The following is an 11,449-nucleotide window of genomic DNA, read 5'->3' on the forward strand; positions in this document are numbered from 1 at the left end:
CACCTGGTGTGCAAAGAGCCACTCCACAAAGAGTGGAGGTATTTCCTTTTACTGCATACATCCACAGGTATGGATGCCTTTCCCAAGACAGCACATCAAATCTCTAAATTGCCTTATATTTAGACACCAAACATTAACATACTCAACTTTCTAAAACATATGCATTGTTATTTTATTAAACGATTGGTCAGAGTCTCTTCACCTAGCAAGGAAGTTAGTATGCACGTTCAGTCCTTTTACTCCGCCTACTTCTTCTGAGCCAGTGGTACGATTTCCGTAGAGGGTCCATGAATCGCTGGTCGTGGTAACCCCTGCTGGAATTATCTTTCCTCTAGTTTGTTCAGTAATTTGGCAAACTTAAGCAGTTCTCCACAGGTTGCTGATTAAGCTAGCATTTTATAATTTTATGGTTCTTTCTTTTAGACAGGTTAGACAAAGGCACATTTTTTAAAACCTTAGCTCCCCAATTTCCATAAGTCTAGCAGGTTTAACTTTAACTTTTAGTATTTCAACAGGACTGCATCTGCAGTGGTACCTCCACTCCGCTCACACCTGCCCCAGGTCCATGGCTGTATGGCTTAAGTAGGGGTGGTTGAACTGCTCAGTGTTTTCTTCCCACTGTAATATTCTTGACTGAAGACTGACTTTTCAACAAACACCACTTTTTGCCAAAGAGGTGGCATTTCTGTGAAAAGTCAGTTTTCCCATCAAAAACTTCAAATGACTGGAAAAAAACCATGATAGAAAACAGATTTGTTATCCCTTGGGAAGTTGTACCAATGTGTATGATCCCTTTGGAGGTGCAGCTGTGGTGTCTGAATAGCACTGCTCTGGCTAAACTCCAACAGCACCCGCATGTGCCCAGCAGCAACAGGTCTTTCCCTCCTCCTGCCAAGCAGCAGGAGCAAGGATGGATCTCAGCCCTGGCCACAAGCGCTTGGGCAGGTCCCCAACACGAGGCCACCATGGTCTTAACCATGCTAAGGTAGCACAGGTATTGCACCAACAAGGACTGGAAACTTAAGGCAATTTACAAACTAGTTTTATTCCAGCCACCAATGTCAGACCAACTCTTCTTGTAGGTTACAAGTACAAAATCTCTGTATGAAGCTTGGGAAATTCTAGTATTTTTATTTTAATTTTTAATATTTTGCAAGCACAAATTACTTTGGTGGGCAAATAGCACCTCAAACTCACACTTTTTAATGTGCACAAAACCTGTGCTGGGGACTCTGCCCCGGTGAGCAGGGGAGCTGGGTGTGCACCACATGTCCCACCTCTCACAAAACCACTGAGCGCTCAAAACAGTGAAACTGCTAGGAGGTAAGAAAGCTTGACTTGACTTGTTTACAACAGCTCTTCTGCTGGTTGTTGTGTTTGTATGAATGGTCTATTCTTTTCTGTCTAATTGCTTTTCTTCCCAGCCCATTCACGGAAAATCTGGGAGCAGCACCAGTCTGCCTCCCCACTGGGAATGGAAATAACAGTGCTGGCAGATGACATTTGCTGCCATTTTTTAGAGAAGGTAATTGTTGCTTTTATTTTTTTGCTTATGAAACTGATAAAAGTCTCTCTGTTTACAGATCGATCTGTTTGCTTTAGTTTTGTCCCATTTGATTGATTTGCTGGAAATCAGACACAACTAGCTTTGTGAAAGAGAGACCTTTTCCATGCTGTTGACATCACGCTCACCCAAGAAGAGAGGAAAACACAACCCTGGGGTAACAGCAGGCAGCAACCTCAACCATGGGAGGTGAGGCTGGCTTTATCTCTGCACAGCCCCAGACCATTAGCCCTCCCTGTCCACACTGGACACGCATTGCCCTCAGGGATGACAACTCCTTTGGCTCTGCTTCTTCCCACTTTCCTCTTGGAGAGGGACAACATACCCTAGAGACAGCATGACAGATGTTGGGTGACTCCTCTACCTAGTGGCTGAGCTGAGGTTAGGAACGAGGATATCCATGCTGGTTTCCAGTTATCTCATGGTGTGGGTTTGAGAAAGACATTTGATTTCTTAATTTTTTTTTTTCTCATAAATACAACATGAGGATAGTTCTGGCATTTAGAAGGAAAGCATTGTTATTGTTATTGCTACTATTAGTTACTACTTGTCAAGTAAGAGGACAAGCCAGATGATGCCCCTGGTGTGATAAGTGTTGGGTGTCTGTGCAGCCCAAGGACAGGCCCCACCCCAACGCCCACCGCCTGTGGGAGTGGTGGGGGCCCAGAGCTGAATTGCCCTGGGAGGTGCAGTGAGGGTCAGAAGGGAGCTGCCAGAAATGAGCACTGGCCAGAGCTGGTGCTTCCTGGGCCAAAGCAAGTGAACCGTACAGCTTAACGTAAATGTAAAACACAAGTGCAGCCACCTTGTGTAAAAAAGACTGGCCCCACAGTTTCTACCATTGGTAATTTATTTCTGGGACTCCCCAGCCCTACCACCCTGTCCTAGGAGACCCTGGGCTGCAAAACCTATCAGTGGTTTTACAGTGCAGTACCATGGTGGGAGGGTGAGCAGGAGTGCTGCCCTGTTTTACTCAGTCCCAAATCTGGTTGCAGAGCCGGCTCCAAGACTCACGAGCTTCTTCTGTCAGTCTGTCACAGTCCAGCCCCACTCAGCAGCTAAAAAACTACACAGTCACTCACTCCCACCTCACCACCCCCCTACAGTGGGACAGGGAGGAGAATCAGGAAAGAAAAAAAAGGCAAAACTCATGGATTGAGACAAAAAGTGTTTAAAAGAACAACAGAGGAAAAGAAAACAGAGATGGAAAACAAACAAAAAACCAATAACAGAAAATATTGAAGCACATAACATACAGCATAGTAGCTCACTGTGGATCCTGGTGCCCAGCTCCCTCCAGAGTAGCAGAAGCTCTCCCTCAGCACTGTCCTCACTTATATACTGAACATGATGTCACATGGGATGGAACAGCCCTTGGGCAAATTTGGGTAAATTATCCCAGCTGTTGGCTAATTAGTAAACTATCCCAGCTGAGTCCCCCAGCCAGGGTGCCACCAGCTCCAGCTCCTCTCCCAGCTCAGGTGAAAATTAACTCTATCCTAGCCGGAACCAGGACACAGTCCTAGAGGAGGAGAACAGGGTGGGTTGTGGCTATTGCACAAGGCAGGATTTCTTCTTTGCACCCAAGCCAGGGTCTTCCCCCTCCTTCCTTTGGAGCAGCCATGGCTGTCCTAGGTGTGCCACCACTGGCCTCTGCCTTTAGATTTTTTTTCATCTTTCACCAGAAGGCTGAAATTTTCAGCACTGCAAGTGAAACACAAACAGGAGTAAGCGCAGGCCTGGAGCCTTGCTCCAAAATCCCCTCTGGGCGTTTCTGCTGCTGCTATTCCCATAGCACACTGGTGTGAGCTGGGGTTGGCACCAGCTGTGGGGCAGCATGGGTCACAGGGTCCCTCCAGTCCCTCTGAGCTGGCTCCTGCGTGGGAGCTAACCAAGGACCAGCAGCTGTGAAGCTGCTGAAGCAAGGCAGGTCCACCAGAGCTGCAGCCTCTGGGAAAACGCAGCAAGCCAAACATTTCTCCCTTCTTTAACCTGCACAGCTCCAGTTCAATTCATCTTTCATCTTCGGCCATTTTCTGAAGACCAGGGATTGTTCTCATTGCAGTTGCGGGCAGCTGCCCCCCGGGCACCCCTCTCTCCTCTCAGGGCAGGGGCTCGCTCTGAGGTGGCTTTGTGGCAGTTGTCATGGATGGGCCATGCTGGAGGGGAGAAGACCAACGGAAAAGAGGAAATAAAAGCCAAAAAACAAGGGTGAGGACAAGTGGTAGCAATTTGCCTCCCAAGTTGCTCATTCCAAGCGTACTTGAACACTGCCTTTGCATAACGTGTAGGGCTATATTTGTCCGTGAGACAGAAAGAGTGAGAGAAAATATTTTTCCATTGAGGTCATTCTTGCTCACTTTTTCCTCTAAGAAAATCAATGTCCTCTCTGGCCCTTTCTGTTCCCTTGCCCTCCACGCTGCAAACTCACAGTCCTTCCTCTGACAAGTGGTGACACGCTGGATTCCTCTCAGTAATGATGGTCAGGGTCTTCATGCCTCTGAATCTCGCACCTCCTGGCAATTCCCTCTGGCTGCTCTCCCAGCAAGCATCTTCTCCCCCTTCCCTGTTTCAAATCTCCTCATTCCTCCAGCCTTCCTCCCTTTCAAAACACCCGAGCAGGAATGGGGAATGGAAAGCAGTCTCCTGTGGCTAGTTCCCAAGGGCTCCAGACCAGTTGTAAGGGAGAAGCCATGGTGGGAACAATGGGCAATGGTGCCTCTGGAGGGGCTCCAGCACCCACAGGCCAGTGCTGCTCCATGCTGGGTCACAGCCTGTAGGAGCTGGGGTGACTTGGATGTGATTTCAGAAGATGCATTTCCTACGTGTGCTTGTTAGCTTGTCTGAAGGACACCAGAAAGCCAGAGCAGCTTCTTTTTTGTCTCACATTGGAGTCAAAGGATGACATCAAAATGGAAACTGGCCTAAAGTAGAAACTTAAAATTTATGTATTTTGAGCAGATCCTGGCTCCTCAGCCTGGGACACCCCCTCCTTCCTGGCTCAGGGAGATGCTCGGATCAAGGAATGCAAGTTTTTCTCTAACGAATCAATGTCCTTGAAACATCTAACAGCTTTTTAGGGTAGCCATGGGATGTTTTCCTGTGAGAGACAAAAAAAAAGATCACAAAATTGTGATTAGACTTGATTTCCTTTTTGGTTTTAAATTGACCGCTGGAGGATTTCAATACTGCCCAAGGAGAACTATATGGTTACATTGACATTTCTCACTGCCTAGGTACTAAACCTTCAAAAGTGCAGAGCTGCAGCTGTGCAATTCAAAAAGAGATGCAGTGTCTTTTCCTGCCACTGTTAGCTCAGATTGTGGCTGTTGGGCATGAAGATCATCGCAGGAGAAAAGGTAAAGCCTCCATGAGAAAAAAAAAGCCTTTAAGCTGTGCTTGAAACCAAGCAACTAGAGCTGACAGCCTGCCAGTGCTGCTGTTTGCTTCCCACATTTAGAAAGGGGCAGCATGGAGGAGGTGGGAGAACAGGCTCCTCGTGATCTTCTGTGCTGGAGAGGGGAGGCCAGCTTGCTTGCAGAGATGACCCACAAGCCAGTTTTCCCAGGTTTGTTGAGTGGAGTCGAACAAGCTGCCAAAATCCTGCATTCTTATCCAAATTCTCCACATAGCTTCATGCAGCCATGCATTAGGAATCTCACTGCAGGTGTTCATGATGTTTCAGAAATGCTGGTCCAGTGCTGGCTGGAGGCCAGAAGAGCACAATAGGCATAATGACAGTCTCGACTTATTGGTGGGGCCAGGTCTGAGTCAGTACAAATTTGATTCAGATAAAGTGTTTCCATTACTCCTTCTAGCTGCTCTGGAGCAAAGAGATGCCACCGCTTCCCTCAGCAAAGCCTTAGAGATGCAGAGGCAGAGGACAAGCAGCAGCAGGAAAATGTATGGGCTGGGGTCTGTTCTTGCCTGCTTCCCCTGGGCAGTGGCACGCAGCTGCCACCTAGGACTGGCATGGTTTAGTATCATGGCAGAGCGCAACAGGCAATATTCTTAAGAATTTTAAGGTTTTGATTTGGAAACAGACGCTAAATAGGAAACTAGTCCCTGTCCAGTGTAGACCAAAGTTAATGTGAAGGTGTGATGCCAACTGCTTTCCCTTGCCAAAGGACCAAAACTGCCAAGAGCTGTCCAGAGATGGAGTCCAGCCCTGACTGCCCTGTCTGGCACCCACAGACACCTCCTCAGTCCCGCTTTGACTGCTGCTTGATGTGCCCCTTCCTACAGAGACAAGCACAAGCCGGACTTTGACCTCCTCCTGTTTTGATGCCAAAAAGAGTGGGTTCAGTGTCTGATACTTGTTGGCTCACCCGCTGGGAAACCCTGGGGAGTTTGGCTCTGCGCTTCGATGGAGATGTCTTCCCTCAAACTGTAATTTCGATTTTCACGTGTTAAAAGTCTCTCGTGTTTATTTTCTGTTTCCCTTAACCTTTCTGCTATAGCACTTCATTTTCAGGGAAGATCAATAAAGAAGTTAAGCTAACTGACTCCCAGGGCGTCTGTAATACTGGTTCTGCCACTGCCTTGTTCTTGAGAGAGTTCTCATTACGCTGTTCAAAAACACTCCAGCATGCTCCAGGGCAAAGGTTGCTAGAGCCTCTTCATTGAGTGAAAGCTGCCTAAAATATTACTTGCTATTTAAATTCCATTAGCATCCAAATTATGAGAGGGGAAGCAGAAGGAGTTTTTGCAATGGATGGGTGCGTAGTTTGGCTCCCTTTGCTGAAAGAGGGGTAACAGGTAGCTGTAGCATGTTGTGGGTGTAAAGCCACGCAACACATCTCATGGCAGCCATGTGGGGTTGAGGGTTGAGAGCATGCCTACTGAGAACCTTGTCCATCCTTTTTGCCTCCATACTTGCAGACCAGGTGTTTAAGCTGACAGGGTGATGCGGGAGAGCCAGGCTGTGCAGGTGAGCTGCTCCCTCTTGATAGCCAGGAAGAGTCTCTCCACAAAGCAGGACTACTGCATCTTTCCCCAGCACCTACTTGACCCTCAAAGCCTTCAGCCTCTCAGAGCCATGCTTTGCTCTATTATGATGATAATTTCAAATGCCTGTGAGCTAGAAAACTCTCTGACACCTCCAAACACCTTTAAACCAGGGCACTTCACCACCAGTTCCTTAGGTCAGCTGCTCTCTCTACACTCTGTCTCTCATCCTTCAGGAAGAGTTGAGCAAAGTATAGGAAGATGAGCCCTCAGAGAGCTGCAGGCATCCAAAATTTGTCAGGTCCTGAATCAGAATATGAAAAGGTCTGAATTCCCCATCTACAGAAAGTCTGACCACTTTATGGCATCATCCAGCTTGCTTCACTTTGATTCTGACTTTTTTTTCTATTGCATTTAAAAATGCAATATAAGGCAGCACTTCAAATTCTCAAGAGGAAACATTTATTTCTGAAAATGCTGCATCTTTTTTTTCTATGGATTTTTTTTTTTTCCTCTAAACAAAGTTCATGATCCAGTTCTTTGGTGTTGGCAGGCTGCTTATTGTAATGCTCCTATCAACATTTCTGCTGAGATCCCCTTCTCCCCTGTTATCTAGTCCCTCTGTTGTTTTTTTTTTTTTAAATAAAATGAACAAAAAACTAAACAAAAAATAACTGCAAAGCCAAACATTATATACTAGCATCTAGCCAAAGCCCCATCCCTGCAGGATATTGTTCTTGCAAGCAAGCTCATACCAAGCTTTTTGATGTGTTTGCTCTTGGGCTGATGGGGCTGCAGATAGAGAGGAGAAGCAGGGGCAGATCTCTTCACGGTGGAGAAAACAGTCACTGTGAGAGGCACAGAGTGGGAGATCTTTGCTCAACATCATCGTAATCCAAGGGAAACTGCACGGTCAAGGGTCATGTGCACTTGTACAAAATATCTTTGGGTTTGCTCCAGGAATAGACAAGAGACCTCCTGGGAAAAAGAAACCCTGGGGAGCTTTCCTGGGCTGGCTTCCCTGCCTGCAGCACCGCTAAACTGGGAGCAGGATGCCCATCAGCCTGGAGCACCCACCCAGCCCCTGCAGTAGAGCATCCCTGGGCCCGCATGCAGGGCAGAGGCAGAAGGTTGGATGTATGGAAAGGGCAAGGGACAGAGATTCCCAAACCACAGCTGGAACTCAGCTATGAGACCTCCCTGCTGAAAGCAATGAAGCAAAATGGCTGTAGCCTTGCCTGGAGGTGCAGCAAGCTCCTGCAGGTGGGTCCTGCGATGGTCATTCTGCTGTGACAGAGTGGGATGGGACAGCCTGGGTCACAGCCATCACCTGGTCTGGCATTACCTCTTATCCTGTTGGCTAACCTCAGCCTGGGACTTAGGTACAAACAAACACCTGAGAAAGGTGTTTGCTCAGCCTCTTCTGAAGCAGAACAGCCAACTCTGGCACATGGCAGCTCCACATAATGGTTTGGGACGGGAACCACTGGCAGGGCTGAGCTTAGCATGCGCTGGAGGCAGCCACTGCGCAGGACCAGCCATGCTCAGCACTCTGCTTTCACCCGTGGGCACGTGTGCGCACACACACACACATACATGCACACTCACACACGTGTGCCCGGCTGCCTCCTCGGGCCCCCGCCCCGCATATGCGGCTGTAAATGGATTCCCGCATGATTGTGTGAGATTTGGGGAAAGGCAGATTAGAGAGCTAGCCACAGGCGAATGCAATTACGGACAAGTAGTTCAATAAATAGAATTATGCTCCCCCACCTCAACAAAGGATTACACCTAGGATTTGCGCAAATTTAGGGTAAGCAGAAATCAGGGGCTGGACATGGAGATTACCAAGGATCTGGACACAGGCCAGACCAAGCTGCTTGAAGGAAAGCATCCTTGCCTGTATCGATCAGAGTGTTTGCACAGACGCTGCGCTGGGCCAGGCTGACCCTTTTCCAGTGCGGAAGGCCAAGGCCGGTGTTCAGGGGGGTCCCTTCTCCCCTGTTGCCTGCCACAGCAGCAAGCCAGGGCATGGCATAAATGCAGATCAGACCTGCTCTGCCTTCTGGCCGGTCAGGAACCAGGTGACTTTCTTCATTTAGCTACAAAACATGAGGAGCATCTTATTCTGCCAGTGTTAACTTTACCAAGCGCAAGTGATCAGAAACATGGATGGCTATTCATTTTCCCGTAGTTATTAACTAGCAAACAGTAGTTGTTTCCATCTTAACAGTCCCGTTCACAGCATTTTCACTGCATCTCAGTTACCTCCCAGGGCGGTATGGATACACCAATAAAGGATTCAGAGGCTGTGCCTACCTTTCCATCTCTCAGATCTTTAGACTCATCCTTTCCTCAAGTTGATGTAGTTCAGCCGATTTCCGGTTAGTGGATACCCACTTTGCCCACTTGGCCAGAGGGGTCCCCATCACCGAATCACAAATAGCAAGAACCTCGTCCAGGTGTTCCAGGTGCCCAGCCATGCCCAGTATACTGCTAGCAGAAGGGTTGTGTGGACACACGGTAACCAGGTGCCATCACTACATGTGTCTTAGCTGAAACTTTAACCAATTTTTTACTTGTATGTGTGCCTTGTCAGTATTAAGGGGTATCAGACCTGGTAACCTTTTAACACTGGGAATTTGTCTGCAGCCAGGGACACCAAGCCCCCTTGTCAAACCAGCTCAGCCAGGAAGGTAAAAAGCCCAGATATCAGATCCACAGATACAGTTAAAGGTTATTTGGCTGATGCCAAGAAGCCAACGGACCTGAGCAATTGCTGATCAGCATTTCATATTACCCCGTTGTTAACACCAAGGCATCAGCATTCCCAGCCAGAGCGTAGTACCGAGACCCTGCTATTCCTCCTCTGTTGGCTTTAGTAGCTGCTGCTCCCATCACCTCACCACGCTGACTGCAAACTGCTGACTGCTATTTAAGCAGCGCTAACTCTAGCACTGCCAGGAAATGGCTACAAATTAGGGCTGTTCCCACATTGCCAATGAAGCCTAATTAAAATGGGAAAAGAGTTGTTTTTCCTCAAAGGGAAAACAGGCTTTGAGAAAGGCTCTAACTCAGATGTTGTAACTTCAGAGACACCTGTGGGATGGTGCAGGTCACCAGGCTGGTCTCATCCCTTTTTCCCATCTGCTCCCACTCCCCCTCATTGTCATACAGATCCAGATCCAGCATCTCCTGACTTGGGTTCCTGGGCTGAGACCACAGAAAGCACTGTATCAGGCCAGCTGAAAGACCCGTTAGCACAGTCTTCTGTCTCCAACAGCAGACACCTTGGGAAGGGTATAATGACAGGGGCTGGGATCCTCATGAACCGGAGGGGATGCATTTGAGCATGGTACCCCTTGATTGATTCTTCTCCCATGAAGTTATCCAATTGCTCATCAGAGCGCAGCAAGGGTTTGGCAGCCACAGTGGCAGTGGAGATGAGCCCTACCATTTCCAGGCTGTGTAAAGCAGTACCTCCTTCTGCCTGCTTGAACACACCAGCAAATGATTTATTTGCTTCTCCTGGTTCTTGTGTTACAGAGACAATGCACATCCTTTCTTATGCATCTGCTCTCTACCATCAATGTAGTCATCTCTTTTCCAGGCCAAGATATCCTAATATGGTTGATTCCTTAACCAGAAGCTGCGCAGAAACTTTTATTATCTCCAGTGCTTTGCTCTGTACATTTTTTCTGCTCTTCCATGGGTGGAAGAAGGCAGGTGCAGCATCCTAAGAGCAACCCTGACACTACCAACATTGGCCATGAGCCTCTGTGTTCGTGGAGAAAAAGAAGGTATTTTGCAAGAGGAGTTTAACATCTCCAAAGCAAGCCGTGTGGTGGCAATGTACCACAAGTCTCACCTACAAGATGCTGCATGTACCTTGGTCTCTTGGTTGAAAGTGTTTAGTTTGCTGGTTTGGAGAGCAAATGAGTGCTGGTTTCGAAACGAGTCTGCAGTTCAATTCTGCCATCTGCAGCTCACGTCTGAAACTGCGGTAAGCTTTTCTGCCCCACAGACGGCTGCTATTTGGAGATGGACAAACACCCCTTTATTTAAATAATCTTCTCAGTTAAGTTTCTGTGTTTAAATTTTGCAGAGATGAGAACCGAAGAAACAGGGTTTCAAGAAGAATGAATATAATGTACATGAGATAAAGTCTGTTCCCTAATAATAAAGTAGTTAAAATACACACCTTAAATGACAAATTAAGGTGAGATGATTCTTGGGGGAGTGTCTCCATATCAGCAGTACAGGGGGCTTACAGCTGTGCTGTTTCTCAGAAGTTCTTAGCCAATCTGTCCATTTTACAGGGAAAAAAAAGGTTTTTTTTCCAATACTTTGGCCAGGAAACTCCAGCTTGACAAACCTTTGTATGCCTTCATTATTTTTGCAAGAAGACAGTTTGGAGCTTGCCTGTTTCTCCAAAGAATGAGTGCAGGTGGATTGCCAAAAGTAGTTGGCAAACATTTGTTTGAGTTTATAAAACCCTGCCATTGAGCAGTGCTCAAACAGCTCGGTAAGAGGACGCTGTGACGACATCTCCAACCCTACGTGCTGCCAAACCGATTCTTCTGCCGATATGTCCCTCTGAACTGCTCCAGGATGGATCCCAACTGTGCCAATAAGACACGATATTGTGTCAGTAGTGGATAGGGAGGGAGGTTACCTTGAACCCTTTTCAATTTGACCAGTCTGCTGGTTTCCTAAGAAATACGAGACGAGACCCTTGGGCCCGACCAGCCTGCCACACTCTGTTTAAGGAGAAGAGGGGTTTCCTCAAACCCTTTGCAATTTGGCAAGCCTGTCAGGCTTATGCCTACAGCGTTACTGGGACAAATCCCTCTTGGCAGCCTGCAAGGTCGGAGGGTGGTCATGTAACCTATTCAGGGACTCTTCACGGGCAGCGACACTAAGACAAATCACTTATAT

At 47.7% G+C, this 11,449-nt stretch overlaps 1 long non-coding RNA gene across 1 annotated transcript; it reads left to right on the top strand.

Annotated features, from left to right (window-relative positions):
- Positions 1-1,424: 1,424 nt before the first annotated feature.
- LOC147601301 (uncharacterized) lies at positions 1,425-5,510 on the top strand. The gene is made up of 3 exons (XR_015258021.1): positions 1,425-1,525; positions 4,801-4,923; positions 5,383-5,510. It is a non-coding gene; the product is annotated as an uncharacterized LOC147601301 (long non-coding RNA).
- The last annotated feature ends 5,939 nt before the right edge of the window (positions 5,511-11,449 follow it).

This window comes from Chlamydotis macqueenii, chromosome 3 (assembly GCF_036417535.1).
Source record: "Chlamydotis macqueenii isolate bChlMac1 chromosome 3, bChlMac1.mat, whole genome shotgun sequence".
NCBI classification, from domain to species: domain Eukaryota; kingdom Metazoa; phylum Chordata; class Aves; order Otidiformes; family Otididae; genus Chlamydotis; species Chlamydotis macqueenii.